This window comes from Heterodontus francisci, chromosome 2 (assembly GCF_036365525.1).
Source record: "Heterodontus francisci isolate sHetFra1 chromosome 2, sHetFra1.hap1, whole genome shotgun sequence".
Classification (NCBI taxonomy): Eukaryota; Metazoa; Chordata; class Chondrichthyes; order Heterodontiformes; family Heterodontidae; genus Heterodontus; species Heterodontus francisci.
The window spans coordinates 113,985,978-113,998,982 of NC_090372.1; the positions used below are offsets into that span (position 1 = coordinate 113,985,978).

Genomic DNA, 13,005 nt, shown 5'->3' on the forward strand with positions numbered 1-13,005 from the left:
ACGGCAGTCCAACACTCTGTGTTTCAGCAGATTATTAGGATTGCTGAGGAGCCGCCCTGTGGAAGTGGCAGTAGCACCATGGTGCACAAACCATCCGTCCTCTCTCAGGATGACAGCATTTGTCATCCATACTACCACTCCACCAGTGTCCTTGCCATTGGCTCTCATCTAGCCAACCCAGACTGCTGCCACCCATGCCAAGGTCTGAAGCCACGCCCTCAAGGCCCAGAGGTGCTCAAGGTCATCCTGCAAGACCATCTGTAGTCTCTGCCAGTGAAAGACCACAGCTTCCACCAGCCAAGCTATGCAACCACTGGGGTATTGCTGTGTCAGAGCACTAGGATAGGAAAGGCATTGACAAGACAGGCTCTAAGGGTGAATAGTTCATGGTTGTTTCTATAATTGGATGTATTGTTCCATAAAGATAGCTTGTGAAGGTTTTTGATGGTAACTTTTATTGTTCAATGTTGACCAAGGGGAAGTTGTGAGGGGTAGTGTGAAGTGAATGTTATGGTGGTGAATGGTGGGTCCACGGTGGATGGGGAAGTTGTTTAAGTGGAAGCAGAGCCTCACAATCCACTCACTCACAGACTGGCCATTTACTTGGGGTCCAGGATGTCTCCTCCCTGCCTCCTCCTGTTCCTCCTCCTCCTGTTCTTCCTCCTCCTGTTCCCCCTCCTCCCTCCTCGCTGAGCTTCTCCTCTCCACCACCTCATATTGCAGGCTGGAAGGTACTGCAAAAACAGTCCCCATGGCTGGGTCAGGTAGCCCTCTCTCCTATGTGACTGTATTCAGAAACTGTCAAAGAGCACCTCCAAGACCCCATCACAGTGCTTCTACCAACTCTGCCAAAGCAAAAGATAATCAAAACACCTCACCTGTAATTTGTGAACTGATTCTTTAATTAGCACAGGTTTAAGTCCCATCTTGCAGCTGCACACCTGATTTTTGTTGAGTGATGCACAAATTCATGGGCTGGACTGGCATGGTCCAAATTTCCAGTCCTGGCGTCACGTCAGCCAGTTTAGCTCTGGATGTGAGGATAGCCTCCACTCAAGGTCTTCCGGCATACATGAAGGACACCTGCGTGCACCATTCTGCTGCAGCACACCACGCAGGCTGCAAAGGAAGCAGCCAGTGGTGCATCTCCCCCCTGGGAAGTGGTGGTAGGTTTTCATAGCACTGCTTCAGGCGGTGCTATGCAACTGAAATTCTAGCCCCGGGTGCCTGAAATAGGAACAATTCATACCCAGTGCTAACAAAAATTAATTTAAAGTAATATCCAGAAATCTTAATACATTGTCTGTAGGGCATTGCGCCACAGAGTACCTTCTACTGTGCGTTACAACAACATGCACTTCACAGTAACCAGGAACATTTCATTTAATAAAAGAAACATTCTCACTCTTTGCATAAAATTAAGTACAGATGCCAAAATGATGTCATGTCTGATGAACAGGCAGAACAGCTGCTCTTTGAGCTTGGCTATAGCCACAAAGTTGCTGCTCACTTATTCTGTGCCTCCATGAGTCAATTTAGTGATTCAGTTCAACCAGCCTCCTGGTTAGTGAAGCTGTATATTCAGATTTGTTACCAAGAACTGGCACTATACCCTTGATAAGGGACATGCTAGGCATGTTTGAAAAACAATCCTAATGCACTATGTAATTCCAGTGAGCATTAGAATACATCAGTACCTAATCCTATAGATGCTCATGTATTTTAAATGTGGTCCATTAATTTTGGGATTAGTCTATGAAGCTCCTTCATACTTGCAGTTGCAAACTGCTTTATAGTTATTTTTAATTCTTTTTTGAATTTTTGATTCATGTCTGGAGTCTGTTGTGTGGCTGAAACTATTTTTACTGTTAATATTTAAATTTAATAAACTATCAGCCCATATTTTGCATTAATAATGGTGAGGCTAACAGCGCTCACCTCTCTTATGGAGCAAATCAGACAGTAACTTCTGATGTTAGCACATGCGCAGTAAAACATGAAAATCCAGCATTTGCTGTGAGAGATACCCTGTTCCTGCACAGGTTGAGCTGATGCAGTCCTTGTTACTGGACTCGGCATTAAAATCAATGCAATGGTGTGAAGTTGGGTACTTGCCCACTAGTTCCCGACTAAAGATACCAGAAAACCCTAGAGCTGGTGCATTCAAGAGTAAGTGGATCTTTGATGTATGGTGAGTGATAAATGATACCAAACAACCTTTCCAGCCCAGAAAATTTAATTTTAATTCCATTACAATGAACTCCCATTCCATCAGAAGTTAATATGTGTTGAAGATTTAATTTTTCTTATTTTTGCTGTATGTCACTTGTATCTCTCCCTCTCTTAATCCCATTTGTTTCTCCCAATCTGTATTTTGCTTTCTGTATATGCTTTAAATCTAATTTGTATTTCCTGCTTTATAGTTCCTGGTTTAGCCTCTGCAGCCCGATATTGAATGGGACAAGTTCCAAGAGCGGGGTAGGGAGGAGTTTTGCTCAGGAAACCTGTTTGAGGAGGTTTTTCTAGCAGGTTCCCCACCTGGATACTGGCCTGACTGATCGGCGTGTCTCCCTGTTGAATGGGTAATGATCTGGGAGAGGCACAGTCCCAGGAGTAGGTCGGGAGCCTGCAGCTGCATCAGTGGGAGTGTGGGGATTTCTAGATCTGGGGCGTGGGTGGTCCCAGAATCCAGGGGCGGGAGGAGGGTGTCAGATCTCAGTGGGATCGGTAGGGGACGGGGGCTCCAATACTCGATTCCAGGGTGGAAGGGATCCAAAAGTGGGGCAGGTCAAAAGCCTGATCCCGGGACAGGGGCCTCAGTTACTGGGGGTCGTTGGATTGGGGAAGGTGTGATGGTGATGCTGGGTGGGGGGGGTGGGGGGTGATGTCTAATAACAGACAAGGAAGATGATAAGCTTGGTGGGCTGGGAGGAAGCACTTCTGCTCCTCCTGGCCAAAAAGCACTGCTGTAAAAACACTTAACTTTTCCACAAAGCTGTCCTCACCTTCCTTCAGCTGCCACTTGGCCAAAGTTAAATGAGATAGATTCAGAATAGATCAAGCAGTTCAAAACTGGGCATCCTTGAGGTGGTATGGGCCCTCAGAAGTATCAGAATTGTATTCCATTACAATCTGTAATCTCATGGTCTGGCACATTCCTCACTCTACCATTATTACCAAGCCAAGGGACCAACCCTGGTTCAATGAGGAGTGCAAGAGAGCATGCCAGGAGCAGCACCAGGCCTACCTAAAAATAAGGTGCCAGCCTGGTGAAGCTACAACACAGGACTACATGCATGCTAAACAACAGAAGCAGCATGCTCTAGACAGAACTCAGTGATTGTACAACCAGCAGATTAGATTAAAGCTCTGCATTACTGCCACATCTGTTATGTTTACGTCGGGTTGCTGAATATTATATATCTGTTTAATCTCAGAACAAAGCCAATATTTTGCAGCTTTTGTTACCCATGAAGTTGTGTTTCAGTACCGCAGAATGCCCTATGGGCTAAGTTCAGCACATCGGGGGATGTGGGTGTCACTGGCTAGGACAGCATTTATTGCCCATCCCTAATTGCCCTTGAGAAGGTGGTGGTGAGCTGCCTTTTTGAACTGCTGCAGTCCTTGGGGTGTAGGTACACCCACAGTGCTCTTAGGAAGTGAGTTTGACCCAGCGACAGTGAAGGAACGGCGATACGGTTTCAAGTTATGATGGTGTGTGGCTTGGAGGGGAACTTGCAGGCGATGATGTTCCCATGCATCTGCTGCCCTTGTCCTTCTAGGTGGTAGAAGTCATGGGTTTGGAAAGTGCTGTCGAAGGAACCTTGGTGAGTTGCTGCAGTGCATCTTGTAGATGGTACACACTGCCACCACTGTGTGTCAGTGGTGGCAGTGAATGTTGAAGGTGGTGCATGGGGTGCCAAACAAGTGGGCTGCTTTGTCCTGGATGGTGTTGAGCTTCTTGAGTTATGTTGGAGCTGCACCCATCCAGGCAAGTGGAGAGTATTCCATCACACTCCTGACTTGTGCCTTGTAGATGGTGGAAAAGCACTGGGGAGATAGGAGGTGCATTAATTGCTGCATAATTCCCATTCTCTGACATGCTCTTGTAGCCACAGTATTTATGTGGCTGGTCCAGTTCAGTTTCTGGTCAATGGTGACCCCAGGATGTTGATAGTGGGGGATTCAGTGATGGTAATGCCATTGAACGTCAAGGGGAGATGGTTAGATTCTCTCTTATTTGAAGTAGTCATTGCCTGGCACTTGTGTGGCACGAATGTTACTTGTCAACTGTCTGCCCAAGCCTGGATGTTGTCCAGGTCTTGCTGCATCTGGACATGGCTGCTTTAATTTCTGAGGTGTCGTGAATGGTCCTGAAGATTGTGTAACCATCAGCGAACATCCCCACTTCTGACCTTCTGATGGAGGGAAGGTCAGTGATGAAGCAGCTGATGATGGTTGGGCAAAGGACACTACCCTGAGGAACTCCTGCAGTGATGTCTTGGATGATTCACCTCCAACAACCACAACCCTCTTCCTTTGTGCTCGGTATGACTCCAACCAGTGGGCAATTTTCCCCGATTCCCATTGACTTAAGCTTTACTAGGGCTCATTGATGCCATACTCAGTCAAATGCTGCCTTGATGTCAAGGGCAGTCACTCTCACCTCACCTCTGGAGTTCAGTTCTTTTGTCTATGTTTTGTAATGAGGTCAGGAGATCAGTAGTTCCGGTGGAACCCAAACTGAGCATCATTGAGCAGGTTAATGCTGAGTAAGTGCCGCTTGATAGCATTGTTGATGACCCATTCCATCATTTTGCTGATGATCGGGAGTAGGGTGATAGGACAGTTCTTGGAGTTGTCCTTTTTTTTGTGCACAGGCCATACCTGGGCAATTATCCACAGTGTTGGGTAAATGCCAGTATTGTAGCTGTACTGGAACAGCTTGGCTAGGGCTTTCTGTAATCTTGTCAGATGTTGAGGGAATGCTCTTCCAGAATGCACTAGGTGCTGAATTTAATCCATCTGGCATTCTGCGGTACTGAAACACACCTTCATGGGTTACAAAAGCTGTAAGATATCGGCTGTGTTCTTCTAGAGGTATCTGAAGATAACTCCGTCGCATATCAAGCTTTGTGAAGTGTCATGCTAGGCCCCCACCTGCCAAGAATGAGGCATGTTAATTTTGTCATGAATATTGATTTTAAACTGTTACTGGAGTGAAGAAAGGACTTGTTAAACAGATCAGCCGTGGCTGGAAAAGACATTTGCGTATTAATGACAGTGTTTGGAAGGACAAAGCAGCCATTCAATGACACATTAAACCCACAATGGACTTTTGATCACCAGATGTTGAAGGTGGGGGAGCTCGCATTCCAGGTTGACTGCTAAGATGGCCAAATACACAAACAGAAATGGGCAAGCCAGCTAATCACATGACTAACCTGCTGGGCAACCTGAGTTTTTTGAGTTTGTACAAACAGTTTGGGCAGAAAGTCTGTTGGCTCCTGGACTGAGAAGATCTCTCTCCTGTCTGCTCCCATCTCTTTCTCACAAGCCTCTGAATCCACTGAAGACCCATGAACCTCAAGAGACAAAAGTCTCCTACAGTGAACAAGGTTTAAGAAGAATTCTGAGCCCCAACGAAAAGCAAGATCAACCTACAATCAAGGACTCTACAGTGAGCTCAACGAACCGTAACAAACACTCTTCAGATAGTGCCTCAACTTTTCCACTTTATTTTTCTTCTGCTCTTTTCTGTCTCTATTTGCATGTGTGTATCGAGTATGCATGTTAGCATGGGGCACGGCATGTATCCATAGGCGTGAACCGAATTAGAGTTTAAGTTTAATAAATTTCAACTTTTCTTCTTTAAACCTAAAGAAAGCCTGTTTGTGCTGGTTTCTTTGCCTTATAATTGGAAAGCGGTGAACAAGGATTCACCAAGGAGGAGCTAAAAACACAGTGTGTTTAAAATTAAACCCTGTTAAAGTAAACCAGGTGAAGGCTGAAAGGGAACCCTAGACCTCTTTCTCACCTGGTCGTAACAGACGACTGTGGAGTCGTGAAATGATGCTGACAGTTCTTGAATTGTAGGAAATGGATACTTGTCTGATATGATAGCATTGTTGACTGCCTTTAGGTCAATGTATAGTCTAAATTTGCCTTTTCTCCTTTGTGCGATGACTAGATTTGATATCCATGGCGATGAGTTGATTCGCTCAATGATACCATCTGCTTCTAGTCATTTTACCTTCTGTGACACTTCAGCATGGATTGCAAATGGCAACCATCTCAAACTCGTCGAATTGATGTGTCCACGCGGGGAGCATGACAGTACCCCTTGCTCTCCCAAATCCAGTAAATAAGAAAGGATAATGACGTGTATAATCTGCATCATCAATCCCGTTAATGTGTGCTCCGGTGGGGTCTTCAAGTTTGAATCCAAGCCTATTGATAAAGTTTACCCCCATAAGGCTTCGGCCTTTAGCTACATAGAAAGTGAGCCTGCCTATGGTGACATTTTTGTAGTGTACTGGAACCGCGATTGTCCCCGAAACTGGAAGGATAGTGTCGTCATAGCATGAAGAGTGTCTGTTGCAGGAGTGAGAGAGAATTGCAAAAAATACCAATGGTAGAGTTTGTCACTCAAAATACTTTCCATAGGCTACCAACTAGTGGGAAAGATATAGAGGAGAAAATCTGCAGGAAAATTACAGAGAGGTGTAAGGATTGTAGGGTGGTGATAATGGGAAACTTCAAGTATCCTAATAAAGACTGGGATAGTAATATTGTAAAGGGCAAAGAGGGCAAAGAGTTTCTGAAGTGTGTTTAGGTGAATTTTTCTGATCAGTATGTTTCTGGCCTACTGAGGAAGGAGGCAATGCTGGATCTGGTTCTTGGGAATGAGATGGGTCAAGTGGATCAAGTGTGCGTAGGGGGACATGTAGGAAACTGTGGTCATAGTATCATAAGATTTAGGTTGGCTACAGAAAAGGATAAGGAGTGATCCAGAGTAGAAATAATTAATTGGGGGAGCGCCAACTTCAATGAGTTGAGAACAGATCTGGCACAGGTAAATTGGAATCAAAGATTGGCAGGCAAAACTACAAGTGAACAATGGGCTACCCTTAAGGAGTAGATTGTTTGGTTACAGTTGAGGTACATTCCCACGAGGGAGAAAGGTAGGGCAAAGAAAGCCAGAGTTCCCTGGATGACAAAAGAGATAGAGACTAAGATGAAGCAGAAAAAGGGTGTGTATGACAGTTTGTAGAGTTGATAACACAAGTGAGAACAGGCTGAATATAGGAAGTTCAGAGGGGCAGTGAAAAAGGAAATAAGACAGGCAAAGAAAGAGTATAAGAAGAGACCAGCAGCTAACATGAAAGGGAATCCAAAAATCTTCTGTAAGCATATAAATAGTAAAAGGTTAGTAAGAGGAGGGGTGGGGCCAATTTGGGACCAAAAAGGAGACCTATGCATAGAGACAGAGGGCATAGCTAAGGTTCCAAGGAAGAAGAAAAAGTGTGCTTACGACAGATGCCAAATAGAAAATACTATTGAGAAGCAGACTGAATATAGAAGGTTCAGAGGTGAAGTGAAAAAACAAATAAAATAAGCAAAGACAGAGTATGAAGAGACTGGCAGTTAACATAAAAGGGAATCCCAAAGTTTTCTATAGAGATATAAATAGTAAAACGGTGGTTAAAAGAGGAATGGGGCCGATTAGGGACCAAAAAGGAGATTTACACTTGGAGGCAGAGGGCATGGCTGAGGTATGAAATGAATACATTGCATCTGTCTTCACGAAGGAAGAAGATGCAACCCAGGCAATGGTGAAAAAGGAGGTAATTCAGACACTAGAGGGGTTTAAAATTGATAAGGACGAGGTATTGGATAGGCTGTCTGTATTTAAAGTGGATAAGGCACCAGGACTGGAAGAGATAGATCCAAGAATACTGAGGGAAGTGAGAGTGAAAATCGCAGAGGCACTGGCCATAATTTTTCAGTCTTCCTTAGACTCAGGGGTGGTACCAGAGGACTGTAGAATTGCAAACATTACACCCTTGTTCAAAAAAGCATGTAGATAAGCCCAGCAACTACAGGCCAGTCAGTTTAACTTCAGTGGTGGGGTAAATTCGAGAAGAATAATTCGGGACAAAGTTAATAGTCACATGGAAATATGCGGGTTAATCAAAGAAAGCCAGCATGGACTTTTTAAGAGCAAATCGTGTTTAACTAACTTGCTGGAGTTTTTTTCAAGAGGTAACAGAGAGGGTTGTTGAGGACAATGCAGTAGATGTAGTGTACACGGACTTCCAAAAGGCATTTGATACAGTGCCGCACAACAGACTTGTGAGCAAAGTTATAGCTCATGGAATAAAAGGGACAGTAGCAACATGGATGCGGAATGGCTCAGTGACAGGAAACAAAGAGTAGTGGTTAATGGATGTTTTTCGGGCTGGAGGAAGGTTTGTAGTGGAGTTCCACAGGGATCAGTGTTGGGACCCTTGCTTTTCCTGATATATATTAATGACCAAGACCTTGGTGTACAGGGCACAATTTCAAAGTTTGCACATGATACGAAACTTGGAAACATTCTGAATTGTGAGGAGGATACTGTAGAACTTCAAAAGGACATAGACAAGTTGGTGAAATGGGCGGACAGGTGGCAGATGAAGTTCAATGTGGAGAAATGTAAAGTGAAATATTATGGTAGGAAGAAAATGGAGAGACAATATAAAATAAACGGTGCAATTCTAAAGGGGGTGCAGGAGCAGAGGGACCTGGGTGTATATGTGTATAAGTCATTGAAGGTGGCAGGACAGTTTGAGAGAGCAGTTAATAAAGCATACAGTATCCTGAGCTTTATTAATGGGGGCATAGAGTACAAGAACAAGGAAGTTATGTTGAACTTGTATAAGACACTAGTTCGGCCTCAGTTGGACATACGAACATATGAATCAGGAGCAGGAGTAGACCACTCGGCCCCTCGAGCCTGCTCTGCCATACAATAAGATCATGACTGATCTGATTGTAACCCCGACTCCACACCCCCGATAACCTTTCACCCCTTTGCTTATCAACCTTAAAAATATTCAAAGACTCTGCTTCCACCGCCTTTTGAGGGAGAAAATTCCAAAGACTCACGACCCTCTGAGAGAAAAGATTTCTCCTCATCTCTGTCTTAAATGGGCAACCCCTTATTTTTAAACAGTGACCCCTAGTTCTAGATTCTCCCACAAGGGGAAGCATCCTTTCCACATCCACCCTGTCAAGACCCCTCAGGATCTTATATGTTTCAATCAAGTCGCCTCTTACTCATCTAAACTCCAGCAGATACAAGTCTAGCCTACCCAACCTTTTCTCATAAGTCAACCCGCCCATTCCAGGCATTCGTCTAGTAAACTTTTTCTGAACTGCTTCCAACTCATTTACATCCTTCCTTAAATAAGGAGACCAATACTGTACACAGTACTACAAATGTTGGCTCACCAATGCCCTGTGTAACTGAAGCATAACCTCTATCCTTTTATATTCAATTCCCCTTGCAATAAACGATAACATTCTATTAGCTTTTCTAAATACTTGCTGAACTAGCATACTAACCTTTTGCGATTCATGCACTAGGACACACAGATCCCTCTGCACCTCAGAGCTCTGCAATCTTTCACCATTTAGATAATATGCTTCTTTTTTATTCTTCCTGTCAAAATGGACAATTTCACATTTTCCCACATTATACTCCATTTTCCAGATATTTCCCCACTCACTTAACCTATTTATGTCCCTTTGTAGCTTCCTTATGTCCTCTTCACAACTTACCTTCCTACCTATCTTTGTGTCATCAGCAAATTTAGCAACCATACCTTTGGTCCCTTCGTTCAAGTCATTATAGCATATTGTGTCCAATTCCTGGCACCGCGCTTTAGGAAGGATGTAAAGGCATTAGAGAAGGTGCAGAAAAGATTCACGAGAATGATTCCAGGGATGAGGAACTTCCGTTATGAAGATAGATTGGAGATTTTGGGACTGTTTTCCTCGGAGAAGAGAAGGCTGAGAGATGATTTGATAGAGGTATTCAAAATTATGAGGGGTCTGAACAGAGTTGATAGAGAAAAACTGTTCCCACTCATGAAAGGATCGAGAACGAGAGGGCATGGATTTAAAGTAATTGGTAAAAGAAGCAAAAGTGACATGAGCAAAAACTTTTTCACGCAGCGAGTGGTTAAGGTCTGGAATGCGCTGCCTGAGAACGTGTTGAAGCAGGTTTAATTGAAGCATTCAAAAGGGAATTAGACAGTTATATGAATAGGAAGAATGTGCAGGGTTACAGGGAAATGCAGGGGAATGGCACTAGGTGAAATACTCATTAGCAGAGCCGGTGCAGACATGACGGGCCGAATGGCCTCCTTCTGCACTGTAACAATTCTGTGAAGATGCTGCCTAAGTAACAGTCAAAGAGGAGGTGGTTGAGATACTGGATGGGCTAAAATTTGATAAAGAGGAGGTATTAGCAAGGCTAGCTGTACTTAAAATTGATATGACACTAGAACCGAATGGACAACATCCGAGGATGCTGGGGGATGTAAGGGTAGAAATAATGGAGGCACTGATCATAATCTTCCAATCCTTCTTGTTTGGTGCCAGAGGACTGGAGAATTGTAAATGTTACACATTTGTTCAAAAAAGGGTGTAAGGGTAAACCCAGTATCTACAGCCCAGTCATTTTAACCTTGGTGGTGGGAAAGCTTTAGAAATGATAATCTAGGACAAAATTAACAATCACTTGGGCAACTGTGGATTAATTAAGGAAAGCCAGCATTAATTTGTTAAAGGCAAATTATGTTTGATTAACTTGATTGAATTTTTTGATGAGGTAAAAGAGAGTTGATGAGGGTATTACAGTAAATATGGTGCAGATCATCACATTCCTGAAATAACAGACACCACAAAACAACCATTCCATACCAATTTTATACAACAAAACATTTAATAATCTGTACAAAACTGAAAATCACCCTTGTGCATTCCCTTAGTGCCTGTCTTGCGGGTACTGTTGCCTGGCTTGGTGGTCCTACGCAGTGCTACCATAGTGGTTACAGCATGGCTGGTGGAAAGCTGTTGACTTTCAGTGGTGGAGACTGCAGCTGGCCTTGCAGGATGACCTCGAGCAGCTCTGGGCCTAGAAGATCTGGCTTCGTACTGCACCACTTTGGCATGGGTGGAAAAAGTTTGGGCTGGCTGGTTGACAGGCAACAGCAAGCACACTGGTGGATTGGTAGCTGTGGGAGCATGAATGTTGTCATCCTGAGAGAAGACTCCAGTTTGCGGCTCCCTGGCACCACTACCACTGCCCTGGGGCAGTGCCTCAGCAATCCTTGTAATCTGTTGGAGGACAGTTTGCAGGACTGCTGTGCCACCCTGTAAGCCCCTTTGAGCAGTGGTATCTGCAGCCATGGTGGCAGCAGTCTGAACTTGCGTGACAGCAGTCTGAGATTTCATGACCTCAATCTGACCTTCCACTGCAGCACTCAGTCACTGGGTGGCTTCTGCTTGTGCTGCAAGGGAAGCTGAGACAAAGGCCACCAGATGCTGCAGCATGGGTAGGTCCGCAAGTGTTCTCATGGACTAGGCCATCACTTCCACACTGGAAAGGATGGACTACAAGCTCTGCACAAAGCCCATTGTCAAGTTGGGGCTGGACTCCCCCATGCTCCTCAACACTGACAGCAGGCTTCCTGGCAGGCCTACCAATGCACAAAGCACTTTGTGCCTACCTATTAGCCTTCTCCTGTATGCCTCCCATCAAAGTCCTCATATGAGTCCTCTGCAACAGAACCTGTCTGGAAACTTACCCTCTGGGAAGCGGGCACCCATGAGCTACCCTTTCCCTCTGCCCTGACTGCAGCCCACTCATGCCCAGTGACTAACTATGTGCAGATTCTGCACGTATGCTATCCTCTAAAGTACATGCAGTGCCAGTATCTGAATGGGTGGCTGCGAGTGTCAAATCATGTGACAGTGTTTCTTCCTCCTCAGTCTGTTCTTCCTGTAGACCTTCAGCCTCCCATACCACTGCCTGGCTAGGCGGCTGTTCTTGGGTATCTGAAAGCATAAATGTACAATGGCAGGATTGGGGTGAGGGAAGGGGAGGGAAAGTTACACCAACTGTAGCTTGTATATCATAACAGATTCTGGGATGAGGGTGAAGTGGGATGTGAGAAGTCAATTAGGAAGGAACATACCATCATCCTCAACGATTTCAGCCACGTTGTTGGCCATGGCTTGAGTCGTGTCTGTACCAATGATCTTCAATACCATCTCTTCCATGGGGGTGAGCACATTAAACCATGTCTATTCCCCACCACTTAGCTGCTGCTGCCTCTGATTTTGGGCCACCTTGTTCCGCAAGAGGGAGGGAAGTGTGTCAGTGAATGTGGTGCATTGTGTTTCAGTCATGTGCCTGCTACGTTTGAAAAGCTGGCAGTGTGTGCAAGCTGTGAGATGAGTGTGTGGCTGGCAGTAGTGCTAATTGTGTGAGGGGGTGGTGAGGCTATGAACTTTGGGTATGAGTCTTGATTGATAGATTATTAATAGGCAAGTGAAGACGGAGTCGTAAATGGAGCAGTGTGTGAGGCTTGTGCTGCAGTTGGTAGGATATGGCATTTGAGGATGCATTCACTGACCTTGACCACTCATGTGAGGTCTTCAAACATCTTAAGGGACTGCAGCTAGGTCCTTGGGGCTTAACTGCTGACATTGACTGCCCTGGATATCTGCCCCCACTATCTTTTGAGTATCAGCCTGTAGGGCCTCCTGGACCCCTGAGAGAAGAAAATCTCTCTCCTCCTGTGCACCTGCTTCACCAAGGTGTCCAGAACAGCATTCGAGATCCTTGGGGTGTGCTCTCTGGCCTGTTGTACCATTTCTGTACGTTTTTGCAGGTCTTCAACTCTTCTGTAATCAGTTCTCGACCCTGCTGCATCCAGAATGCACCTTGCC

At 45.0% G+C, this 13,005-nt stretch overlaps 1 protein-coding gene across 4 annotated transcripts in view; it reads left to right on the forward strand.

Moving 5' to 3' along the window:
• LOC137346255 (collagen alpha-1(XXVIII) chain-like) overlaps positions 1 to 13,005 on the forward strand; it is a 311,231-nt gene that overhangs the window by 165,071 nt on the left and 133,155 nt on the right. The gene's annotated exons all lie outside the window — the stretch shown is intronic.